Here is a 12,583-nt window from a genome sequence, read left to right on the forward strand (position 1 = left end):
TAGATGAAAGGTTTTTGTGCACTAAATAGTTTTTAATAACCAAATATTTTATTTACAACATTGCTTGATATGCTGTAGAATCAAATTACTTCTATTATGAATAAAACAATAATAAAACCTCAAGTCCTATATAATCAAAGCATTAGACACCGAATAAGATCAGGGATTCAGGCAATTACATGATGATATCATCATCATAATAATCAGCCAACACCACCTGATCTCATGGCTTTTTTTGCTACAACAATTGTGCTTTATAAACACACAATTATAGCAGCCAGAGATATTTTTATAATAAAGAGACAAGGGTCAAGAGCACAACTAAAGCAAATGCTAACCACCATCATGGTGACTTTAAAATACAAAATATGATTTCATTAAAACGAAAATTAAATAAAGTAAATCTGGTTAGTTTTAAGTGAAGCTGGTAATAAGTGTACGGCCATGCATTTCACCTTTTTGTCTGGTTTATTCCAACCAAAATTCAACGATTGCCCAATGTTGGAGCTTGACGTTAAACAAACGTTGGGTTTAGACGTCAACCCGATTTTCATTTTCAACCAAAATCCAACGTCTAACCGACGTTGTAGTCTATATCCTGTGCCTGCTGGGTTGCTTTCAGTTAAAACATCTCAACCATGCATTTTAGTCTGAAACTAGGTTTAAACATTGACTTTGAAAACTCAGAAAACTTGGGCTGGGGGGAACTTGTCGAAATTATGACATACTGTCATATAGACCTATGAGATAAAAGGTAAAAATTTTGATATAAAAAGTTATAGGCTACTTTGACATAAAAAGTCATCATTTCGATTTTTAATCTCAAAATTTCACAGTTTTATCTCAGAAGTATGACTTACTATGTCATAATTATGACTTTTATGTAATAATTTAGACTTATGTCAATTATTACTTAGTAGCTATGTCAAAATTATGCAGTCACACACTTTTTAAATGTGTTTTACCTGTATTTTTAATTACGCATTGCATTGTGTTTTAGTGTTAACGGAAATTTCCGTAAAATCACTGGATAATGTCCTGGCAGAAAATTGCCAGTACATTTCCCGTTTTTATTTTTTTACAGTGTGTGACATAAAAAGTTATACTTTTTTTTCTGTGCTTAAAAGATCAGAAGAATAAATCTCACATCCATCACAATAAAGTAGCCTAGCCCAACTACAGAAGAGTGTGTCATAGGCTATACATGGGGGATGGAGGGATCTACTATTTAAAAATTTTACATTTTAAATAGTACTATATTTTAAATCTACTAGTTCATACTCAAAACGTTAGTGTCTCATACAGTTTTTTTTTTAAAAAGCGCCTGACATTTTTTTTCAAAGTGAAAACAATTCACAGTCAAGAAAGTGCGTGCCATTAACTCTTTCACTCTTGTTCAATATTGACCTCTGGTGGACAGAAAGGGCATTTCACAAAATAATTGTCCTATTGGTTTCTAAACCTTTCTAAACCAATGACACTTTCATGTCCCCAAACTCTGTGTTTAGCCTATGACCCGCTATTCATGTTTTAAAATCACGTTTAAATGCGGAGTACTACACTACCCACAATGCTGTAACAAAATCCACCAATCGCAGAAGTTGCTGTTACTATGGAAACAAGAATCATTCGAAACCTTTTTATACTTACAAATAAAGACTGTTTCTGTCTAGTCATCTTAGTCCAGGGGTTAAGTATAGGAATAACAAAAAGCAAAGAGAACAACTTGAGAGTAAACTTCTCTACTCCAGCACTAGAAACAACATTTTACCTGAAACTAATTGAAGTCAGGTTTATTGACAAAGGAGCAAATAATGGACACACAAAATACTTCCAGAGGGAGAACGGCCAAAATAATAAACAAAAGACGCCTATAATATTGACTATAATTCTATCGTCACTATGCAATCAATTACAGTGCTTTCTGGGATTGTGCAAATTTGTCCAGGAAAGCTATAAAATGAATGGAAAATATGTAGGCCAACATTAAGAAAGGTGTTAGGTACTCATTAATGAATTATTTAAGCAAAAAAATATAACACTCAATAACACTCCATGTGTTATAAAATAGATGTGGGTGTTAAATAATTTGTTGAGCCATGTGATCACATACCGAGAGGTGGCAGTAGCACATTACAAGTCAAAGAGAAGAAAAAGATATACCAGACTGAAAGACCATGATCTCCAAAACCCCAATGTGCTGAGAAATTAACATTTTGCCTCTTTTTAATTAAAGCGCACGTCTATAAAATTACAATCTGTTGTCATATGTCATGCCATGAATCACTGCGGTAAGATGTGGAATCTCAAGTGTGCTGGTCCTGCATGAGTTCACTGACATGGGCATTGTAAAGAATGAAGGGAATGTGTTGAGCTATCAGCTGTATATTGCATATTTGTCATTTTTGGCACGTCATGTTTCAAGGTCAACCGTGCAAACCGCCATGCAGTTATTTTTGATTAGAGGTCTGATTGATTTTAATATCAATTACGGGTCTGACTGCGACGGCCTTCCTTCATAACAATTAAACGACAAAGTATTAGGCACAGGCTGTGCTAACTTCAAATGATTCAACCGATCAGCTTCTGTAACTAAACGTAATAATGCTTATGCTACACAAAAAAGAGATGTCAACACATTTGATGTGCCATTTTTTGGGATACAAACGAGCCTTCAAATCTAATTCGTCTCCTTTTTTTCTCTCTCTATTGCTTTGTGAATTGAAGTCAAGAAATTATGATGTCCCAAGACACCACAGGATGAATTTGCATAATAAACATTTTCATAAAGGTTGTAGCTGACATCATCACAATGACTGGGAGAGGAGTTTCCTCCCCATCACCTTCTTTTATTACACATTAATCCTCCAATTCCTGAGGCAGCTGTGATGGTTCGCGTTTGATGTACAAAACAACGTATAGTGATATTAAGGAGCCTTTCCTCTTTGGTTATTGCTTTTTGGGATTTGGAATCCTAAATCCCTCTGTGGTGCAGCGGATGACTAAGGCCTATACATATGAATGAAGATTTACACATCAGGCTCAAAGAGTTTGCGTTCAATCAGACGCCGCTGCTCACTAGCTCTGAGGGCTGAGCTGTGAACAGTAATATCCCAGCTTCAGAGCACGGAGATTGTGCTTTCCCTCAGACTTTTGTTTCATTCTGATCTACTTTCATCCATTGAGACAATCGTCTGTCTGAAAGCCCTTGACTAACTCAGCTGTGCTGCGTGAGCAATGTGAAACTAGCGTATGTCTTTAATCATGGCCATTTTTGAGTAGTTCTGCTAAAATGTTTAATTGGGGGTGAGCGAAGTGTGCTATTCTTGGACTCAGACCACTTAGAACTCCTTAGCAACCGCATTACCTACCATGCCAATAATGCTTCTTAAATCTGAACTTGTCAATCGCTGATTGATTTGCGATGCTGAGTTTTTAAAAGAGCTAGGAGGAGAGACATGACTCGACACAAAGTCCCTTTCAAGGAAAGTCCGTTCACTCGGCGGCCATATTTGCAAGTTGCAACCCCTCCGGGCAGCTATTTAAGGCATCCAAGACTATACGTCTGAAATCGCATACTCTCTTGATTATGTTCTCATTTTGAATAAGTAATTACTTTGCAACAGCTATAAAAGTATACCCTGGAAATCCAGAGGAGTTACTCTGGCATCGAGTAATGATGCTCATTAACTATGCCCTTGTAGCCGAGCTGCACCAATCACATCGGTGTATCTGACAAAGGCGGGCCAGAGGCGAGCTAAACAGATGGCGACAGCCATAGATATCATATAAAGGCTAGATGTCTCGTCCGCGCTGCTGGCCAATGGAGCTCGACATCCGCACACGGCGGCCATCTTAAGACAGGGTGCTCGCTCACTCATAACATGGTGCATGTACTTTTAAATAACCATAACTTGCTCAATTTTCTACCGATTTTCAAACGGTTTGGTTTGTTATAAACATCAGAGATGTAGCTATTATACTGCATACATATGAATAATTATGTTCAAAATGTTTAAGCATTCAGAATTATAGCCACGTTAATAACGTTTGTAAGAAACCAAACCGTTTGTAAATCCGTCCAGATTTCAGCGAGATAAGAGGATTTGTGTGCGTGCTGCTCACTCACCTTACTTCACAGAGCCCTGTCCTAAGATGGCCGCCGGTGATGCCGGAAGTGACTCCGCCTTAAGACATCTAGCCTTTATATGATATCTATGGCGACAGCGCTAGTGACGGTGCAATCACGACAGTGATTGGTCGTAGTGTTATCCAATTGCGTGCAGTGAGATTTTCAAATACATGCTTGGAACCGCCCCTCAAACTGGGCGAGTTTCATTTCTCAATGCCAGACCATTCATCTTTCAGATTTGGGTTTGGATTTCCAGGCTAATAAAAGTATGTAATCAGGAACATAAAGAGATCAAAAAGTGACGGGACCAAACAAGAAACAAGATGAGAGTGAATATCATTAAAGCGTTTCATTGATGGATGCACTTATGCACTTGAAAACATATTCCGAACTTGTTTGCTTCTTTCTGGGCAGGTGTACATATAGAGGACATGTTTTGAGGGGTAATGAAACACATGTTAACAGATGTTTGTGTTGGATTTCATAGGAGAGAATGTTCGCATATGTTTATTTAAATTTTAGGAGGAAAATTACACGGGCAGCAGTAAGTTCATTCAACTACGAAGAAGGGCGCCATGCTTCTTCTTTCTTCTTTTATTTAATGGTGATTTACATTCTTAGTTCATATCGCCACCTGCTGGGCAGTTTTGCAATCTTCTTTTAATCTTATCCTTTAAATCTTTAACTAAGTCCCATTCAAATAAATGCCCTGTCCCAATTCAAAGTCTGCATCCTTCGAAGGCCGATTGCGTCGCCGCTGCGTGACGAAGGCTGTACCAATTCAAAACCTCAAAATACGCCATTCGTTTCCCGCTAAATGAAAGATACAATAGATGAATCCTTCACGGCTTTGCCTATCCCAGAATTCATTGTGCGCCAATATATATCTTTTTTTTGGTTGAGAAATTGCCGAATTACACTTTTAAACGTAAGTATTGGGTTCTACTTACTCATGTAATCGAATGTATCTAATGATAAAAATGTAATACATTTTTTTAAAAAGATCAAATAAAATCATGTTTTTTTTTTCTGCAAATTTAGCCGGTTATGTTCCATAACCTGCTGACTGGAATACAACTGTGGTATTTAGTCCTAATATTGTTTGGGAGCATTTGCATTTGTAATGGGCAAACTGTGCTATATAACATTTGACGGGCAGCATTTCTTTGACCTTCTGCTGCTTTAAGTGTGTTCTTGCATTGGAAACTCTGTCTCTCTTCCTCAATTGATTTTTACCTATAATGTGTGGCACTAAACTATTGATCTTTTGTTTTGTTCCCTTTGACCATTACAAGGATAATCCATTTGCTTAGTGGAACAAGGTGACGGAGTAGTCTAGTTTGTGCACTGCAGGAGGGAATAAAGAAATCCTGGGGTTCTTTTGTCTGGCAACCCTTAGACCTTGAGAAAGAAAACACAATGCAAAAGCATGGTTAACCTGCACTGAGGTGAAATTCAACATATACTGTATACGTACGCCAGGCACACTCAGTGCAAGCTTTCAGCAGCCTGGGAATCCAACAATAACAGCAGTGATTCCTTTGAATGGGCTGTTGAACTGACTAATGTCTTAAAGTGAGTAAATGAGAATATTGTTTGACAGCTTGGATTTTTTTTCTTTCTATGATGTATGTATATAATCATTTGAAACAAGATTACAGCAGCAGCATGAACGGAATTGGTCCAAACATGCACTTGTGGAACACATCATAGCAATCTGCAGTTTACAATGATAATTGTCGCAGCGCTGTATCGATCTATTGGAGTGATGTAGAGAGAGCCAAACAAAGCAGGTTTGGAAGAACTCTCCAAAGACATCTTTGCACAATAACTGTTTGCTTTTATGTACCACTTGTATTTCTGAGGACACAGAGACGATCTGAACAGAGAGTGGAGATAAAGCACAAGCTTGGGCTTATTGCCTGGTTTGAGAGGAGATTCTTATACTGATCTCAGCGCGAGCAGCACACCTACCAAAGACAACGAGGAACAGAACAAAGAAGACTGCGGCTTAAAGACTGATTATGGTTTCTGTTACCAGCTCAAGATAAAAGCTTATTCCGCAACTATAGGGCCCACAACCAACAAAAAGTAATTTCATCACTTGCCAGTTTTATGGTACAGTCAGCATCACTGTGTTAGTGAGTGTTGCAAAATATACTTATCGTCTTTCATGTGGAACTTATAGAAAATAGAAAATAGAAAATTGAACTCTTGTCAAGATTCCCTGTGTCTGTTTCATGGACTCTTATTTTGATATTGTCTTCCTGTGGTTGAGTTCCTGTTTCCTGTGTTTCCATTGTTATCTTGTTTGTTAACTAATCTCCTACACCTGTCCTTCATTTAGCCCCTTGTCATCTTGTGTATAAACCCATTTCCCCATCTTGTGTTAATGTTTCATGCTGGTGCTTCTTGCTATTGTTCCTTGTGTTTATTAAAGGTGCTCTAAGCGATGTCACGTGTTTTTTAGGCCAAAACATTTTTGTTACATCCAGCAAACATCTCCTCACCATCCGCTAACTGCCTGTCCCCTGAACACACTGTAAAAAAAAACGCGGTCTCTGTAGACACCCCAGGCTCCACAAACGGCAAGAAAAACAAACTGGGCTAACCTGCACCACGAAACACAACAAACTGTTCCAGCCAATAACCGACAAGAGGGATTTGGGGGGTTAGTGCGCGGATGAGGAGGAGGGAGGGTCTAGCTAGCCTCCGTTTTGTTTGACAGTACTTTAAACGTCAACAAGAAGTGACGTCACCCAACATCACTTAGAGCACCTTTAAATGTAATTTCATCATTCATCTGTGTCAAGTCTTTTGAATCTGGATTATTAGAAGCCAGTACATGACAACGCTGCTGCTGTTTTATATTTAAAATGGTTTTTAGAACTATATATTTATCATTCTTGGTGTGAACAGGCCTTTAGTGTGAACCATGGAAGATAATGATATAGTTCTAAATATAAAAGAAGTCCACACCACAACTATAACTATAACGACACAGAGGAATGATATCGTTGGAATCACTTTCTTAACGATTATTTTCCAGATGATGAATGATAAAAACGTTGACAGCCAATCAGAATCCTAAAGAGCTTGACCATTTAAAGCTGCAGACAACAAAACTGACTAAAATTAATAATGACAGAGCAACAATATCCTTTGAATCACTTCCAAAATGGCTTTTACAGCTGTTTAACGATAAAAAACCTGTCCAATCAGAATCCACCTAACTTTAAAAAGCTTTATTGATTGCTGGTCTGGATGCTAGTTATTCTAGTTATCGTTTTTGATGTGAACATGCAATTTGCTCACTTACAATTCAAAAAATTTCAACATAACTTTGTTGACAAAACATAAATAATTACCTAATTTATTCTGACTAATTATGCCCATATATTTCCATATATCTGCACTCTTAAAGGCCCACTGAAGTGCCTTGGAACGTGCAGCTTTGTATGATGCGTTGACGTAATTTCCACTGAAACAGGAAGCTAAGGCGGGACATATTGAATGGCTTTTCAAATAGCCAATAGCGTTTAGTTTACCTCACAGACTGCAAGTAGTACTTGACAGCACCATGGAAGCGAATCCGAGTGCGAGTGCTGATGATATGTTAGATTCTTGAGAGCATTTGATTGTACAGAAGATGTGATGAGAAGCTGAAGTCCACCGGGATGTCATAAAAATCCATTTTAGCGGAAGTGAAAAACTAAGTTTTGAATGCGAAAATGCAAATTGTGTCATTGTTTTGGAACACACCAGCCTATTCATAACCTTAAAGGAGAACTCCGGTCAATTTTAACATTGAGCTCATTTTTTGGTACATTTGGAGTGCTGTCAGTACAGAGAACAACGACAAAAATCGGTGTTGCCTACACCGTGTTATCCTCGTTTTAAACGTGGGTGATTCCTTCTGAGTGAACGCGGGTGAATCTGACTGCAGTAGATGTGAAAGAAATATATTAAAAATGATGTTTATTCAGCCAGGGCACATACCTGTATTTACATCCTGTTTTCGGTCGAAGTCCACAGTAATCGATTGTCGAGTTCACGCGCATAGGTTTAGTACCTATGATCACGCGCGTGAACTCGACAATCGACTACTGTGGACTTCAACCGAAAACAGGATGTAAATACAGGTATGTGCGCTGGCTGAATAAACATCATTTTTATTCATATCTTTCACATCTACTGCAGTCAGATTCACCCGCGTTCACTCAGAAGGAATCACTCACATGACCTGTGCACTTGTAATGACACATCAAGGATGTTAAGAGGCTAAAAGCAGGTTTAAAACTTGCCCCATTGAAGTCAACAGGGTGCAAATTTTAAAACGAGGATAACACGGTGTAGGCAACACCGATTTTTGTCGTTGTTCTCTGTACTGACAGCACTCCAAATGTACAAAAAAATGAGCTCAATGTTAAAATTGACCGGAGTTCTCCTTTAAGGCTAACATATTCATACTAAAAGCTAAAAAACTTCAATTTTGATTTCAGGGGGCCTTTAAAAATAAAGGTTCCAAAAGTTTTTTTTTGCAGTGATGCCATTGAAGAAACATCTTTGGTTCCCTAAAGAACCTGTCAGTGAACAGTTATGAAAAAAACATATTTTTTTCTGTGTGTGAAGAACATTTTAATTATCTAAAGAGCCTTTTTACACTATAAAGAACCTTTTTGTAATGGAAAGATTCCATGGATGTTAAAGGGGACATGAATCATCATGAAAATCTGACTTTTTCCGTGTTTAAGTGCATAATTGGTCCCCCGTGCATCTACCAACCCAGAAAACATGAAAAGTGATAACCCAGTAACTTTCTTTTGGTAAGCAAGCATATTAAAAAATAAGCCGATCAGGTTTCGCTGCCCTTCTGACATAGGAAGGGGATTTATTATAATATTACCGCCCCTTAATCTGCACGTTTCCACCCACGGCGCCGCCATTAGTGTAACCCAGAGCCGATCAGCCCTATACGCACACTACACAAGTTGCGTAGGGCCCCGCAAATTACTCAAGGCCCCACCTCCCTTTCGTGTCAAAGCGTGTCAATCAAAGTTTACAACATCGATGAGAAAATTAAGCTGAACTATACTTCTGGTCACGAAAAGAGAGAAAAAAAACACACACAATGAGAGTGAATTTCGGGAACAGCAATCAGACTTGTGTTCTCTCCTCTCCAAGTTTGATGTCAGCAAAGAACAGTAAAGTTAAGTTAATGTTGCTTGCTAATGCCGGCCACTTCCAGTGCTGTGTTCTGTGACTTTGTGCCTGACAAAAAAAGTGAGCGTGAAATACAAGTATTTATTACGTTTGATAAACGACGAAGGGCAACGGTGTTTGTTTATAAACTGCAGCTCGGAAAAGATAACTGTGTCGTGCGTTAAAGGGGTGGTATAATGCCCTTTTCACAAGATGTAAAATATATCTTTGCTGTCCTCAGAGTGTGTATGTGAAGTTTTAGCTCAAAATACCCCACAGATATTTTGGTAACCCTTCCTTTTACAGTCCCCTAATTACTAGGCATTTACCTAGTAAATATATGGTAAGTTATAGTTGGTTATTACCACAGGTAACAAGTATGTAAATGCAGAGAAACTAAAAACTAATTACTAGGTATTTACCGGGTAAGTTATAGTTGGTTATTGGTAATTACCACAGGTAAAATGTGACTATGGAAAAGGGAATGATCAGATTATAGGGTAAGATCCCAGTAATACCATGGAAATAAACAAGGCTTCATTTTACAGTACAGTTTCACTTTACTTACTGAGTAAATTGTCATGTTTTCCTTGGTAACGTTGCAGGACATACGAGGTAAAAAAATTTGACTATATGGAAAAGGGAATGATCAAGTTATATGGTACAATTCCGGTAATACCATGGAAATAAACAAGGCTTCATTTTACAGTACAGTTTCACTTTACTTACTGAGTAAATTGTCGTGTTTTCCTTGGTAAAGTTGCAGGACATATGAGGTAAAAAAATTTGACTATGGAAAAGGGAATGATCAAGTTATATGGTACAATTCCGGTAATACCATGGAAATAAACAAGGCTTCATTTTACAGTACAGTTTCACTTTACTTACTGAGTAAATTGTCATGTTTTCCTTGGTAACGTTGCAGGACATACGAGGTAAAAAATTGTGACTATATGGAAAAGGGAATGATCAAGTTATATGGTACAATTCCGGTAATACCATGGAAATAAACAAGGCTTCATTTTACAGTACAGTTTCACTTTACTTACTGAGTAAATTGTCGTGTTTTCCTTGGTAAAGTTGCAGGACATATGAGGTAAAAAAATTTGACTATGGAAAAGGGAATGATCAAGTTATATGGTACAATTCCGGTAATACCATGGAAATAAACAAGGCTTCATTTTACAGTACAGTTTCACTTTACTTACTGAGTAAATTGTCATGTTTTCCTTGGTAACGTTGCAGGACATACGAGGTAAAAAATTGTGACTATATGGAAAAGGGAATGATCAAGTTATATGGTACAATTCCGGTAATACCATGGAAATAAACAAGGCTTCATTTTACAGTACAGTTGCACTTTACTTACTGAGTAAATTGTAAAAACATCTGCAAGAACATACCCAGTATTTAAGATGTGCCATGACATTAGGGAAAACTGTTCCTGCGGGGTAGTTACCAGGTAAGTGTAAGGTAAATTATTTGATAAACCCTCTATAAATGGGTGTAGCAATGAACAACAACTATGTAAGACAATGGATATGTAATTTGGAAACTACCGTCTTAATTTCAAGATAGTAATAAATAAACATGGACTGTTACCAACATAACCCTAGGATAACTACAAACCTAACTTGAATTGATGGGTAATACTGGAGGTGTTTCTAAAAATTGTCTGCCAACATTCTGAGGAAGTACACAATTAAATCTGAGTTATTACCAACCTAAACAGGTAACAAGTACACAGTACTTTGTTGAGTTGATATTTAACAGTGGTGTTTTTTTTCCCTGGTAGTTTCTCTGTAATTGCATACTAATCACCTTAAGTAATTACACACTAAAATACTATAATTTACCATATGCTTACCAGGTAAAAACTTAGTAATTAGTTTGTAGTTTCTCTGCATTTACATACTTGTTATCTGTGGTAATTACCAATAACCAACTATAACTTACCATATATTTACCAGGTAAATACCTAGTAATTAGGGGACTGTAAAAGGAAGGGTTACCGATATTTTTATATAACATGTTAAAGGTTTCACTTTTTGAGGGTGAGCAAAAATGCACCGTTTTGTGTCTGTTCTTTTAAATGCAAATGAGCTGCTGCTCCCCGCACAGGGGGCGGAGCTACAACAGCTTGTGTCCTTTTACCTCACATAGCCATGCACTGAAAATTTCAAAACCTTTTTAGCCTTTTATGTTCAAACCGGGGTCAGATGATGTCAATGATGGAGAGACTCAAGAAGTGACCACATGTAGAAGCAACAGGACATTTCTGAATGGTTAGTTGGTGAATTTATGTAGCTGATGTGTAGTTAATCCTGTTCAGGGGGCGGGGTTTATGTAAATTCTAGGGTTTGTAATGTCACTAACCCAGGAGGAAGCTCATGTAGTCCCTACCAGCCGTTTGTTGTAGTCCTTAAAAAGCAATTTCTTTAAAAGCAAATATATCCCTTTGCTTTGAACTTTCAGCATTGTAACTTTGCAGATGTTGTTTATGCTCAAACAGCGAAATTACACTCTAACTAAAGTTAGAAAAGTGAAATCATAATCAACCACCCCTTCACGAAATGAAACATGCACTTTCCAGCAAAACATCTGTGGGGACCAGTACAATATGGGCGTGATGGCACTCCTCATTATCGGCGCACATACTTTTAAAACAAGACAATGATTATCTAGTCTCCAAGTCAGTTTAGTTAAAACTCTGCAATAAAGCAAGATGGAAAGCAATGTGTTGACACTGACTATTGATTTATAGGCTATATTGTATTTAAAATGTTGATTGGCTGGACATAGGCTACTGGTCAATATGGATGCACATCCCTCAGTAAAGTATCAAGTATTGCTTTTGTCATTTAAAACACAGTGATATGCTATGGCAAGCCATTTTTAGCTTTTATTCATTCATGCATTTTTGAAATCAATAATTAAATTTGTACAATTTAAAATGTGAATTCTTGATATTAAGAATGTACTTTTTCTAGTAACAATGTCTATTTCTGATATCAGGAATTAGATTTTAATTAGTAGTTAAAGGAGGGAGGATTGTAGTGGGAGCACTGGGGTGGCAATGGCAGATGGTTTTCATGGCTCATGGGTCAGGTAGGACGGCCCCTTAACAGAATTTTGCTCAGGGCCCCAGGGAGGTCAGGATCGGCTCTGGTGTAACCAGTTCTAATGCAACGGCAAAAGTTCGAGCAAAGCATGCAAACTGTTCTGTCGTCGCTGCACAGACTAGCACAC

The sequence above is a fragment of the Rutilus rutilus genome (assembly GCF_951802725.1).
Source record: "Rutilus rutilus genome assembly, chromosome: 1".
Lineage (NCBI taxonomy): Eukaryota > Metazoa > Chordata > Actinopteri > Cypriniformes > Leuciscidae > Rutilus > Rutilus rutilus.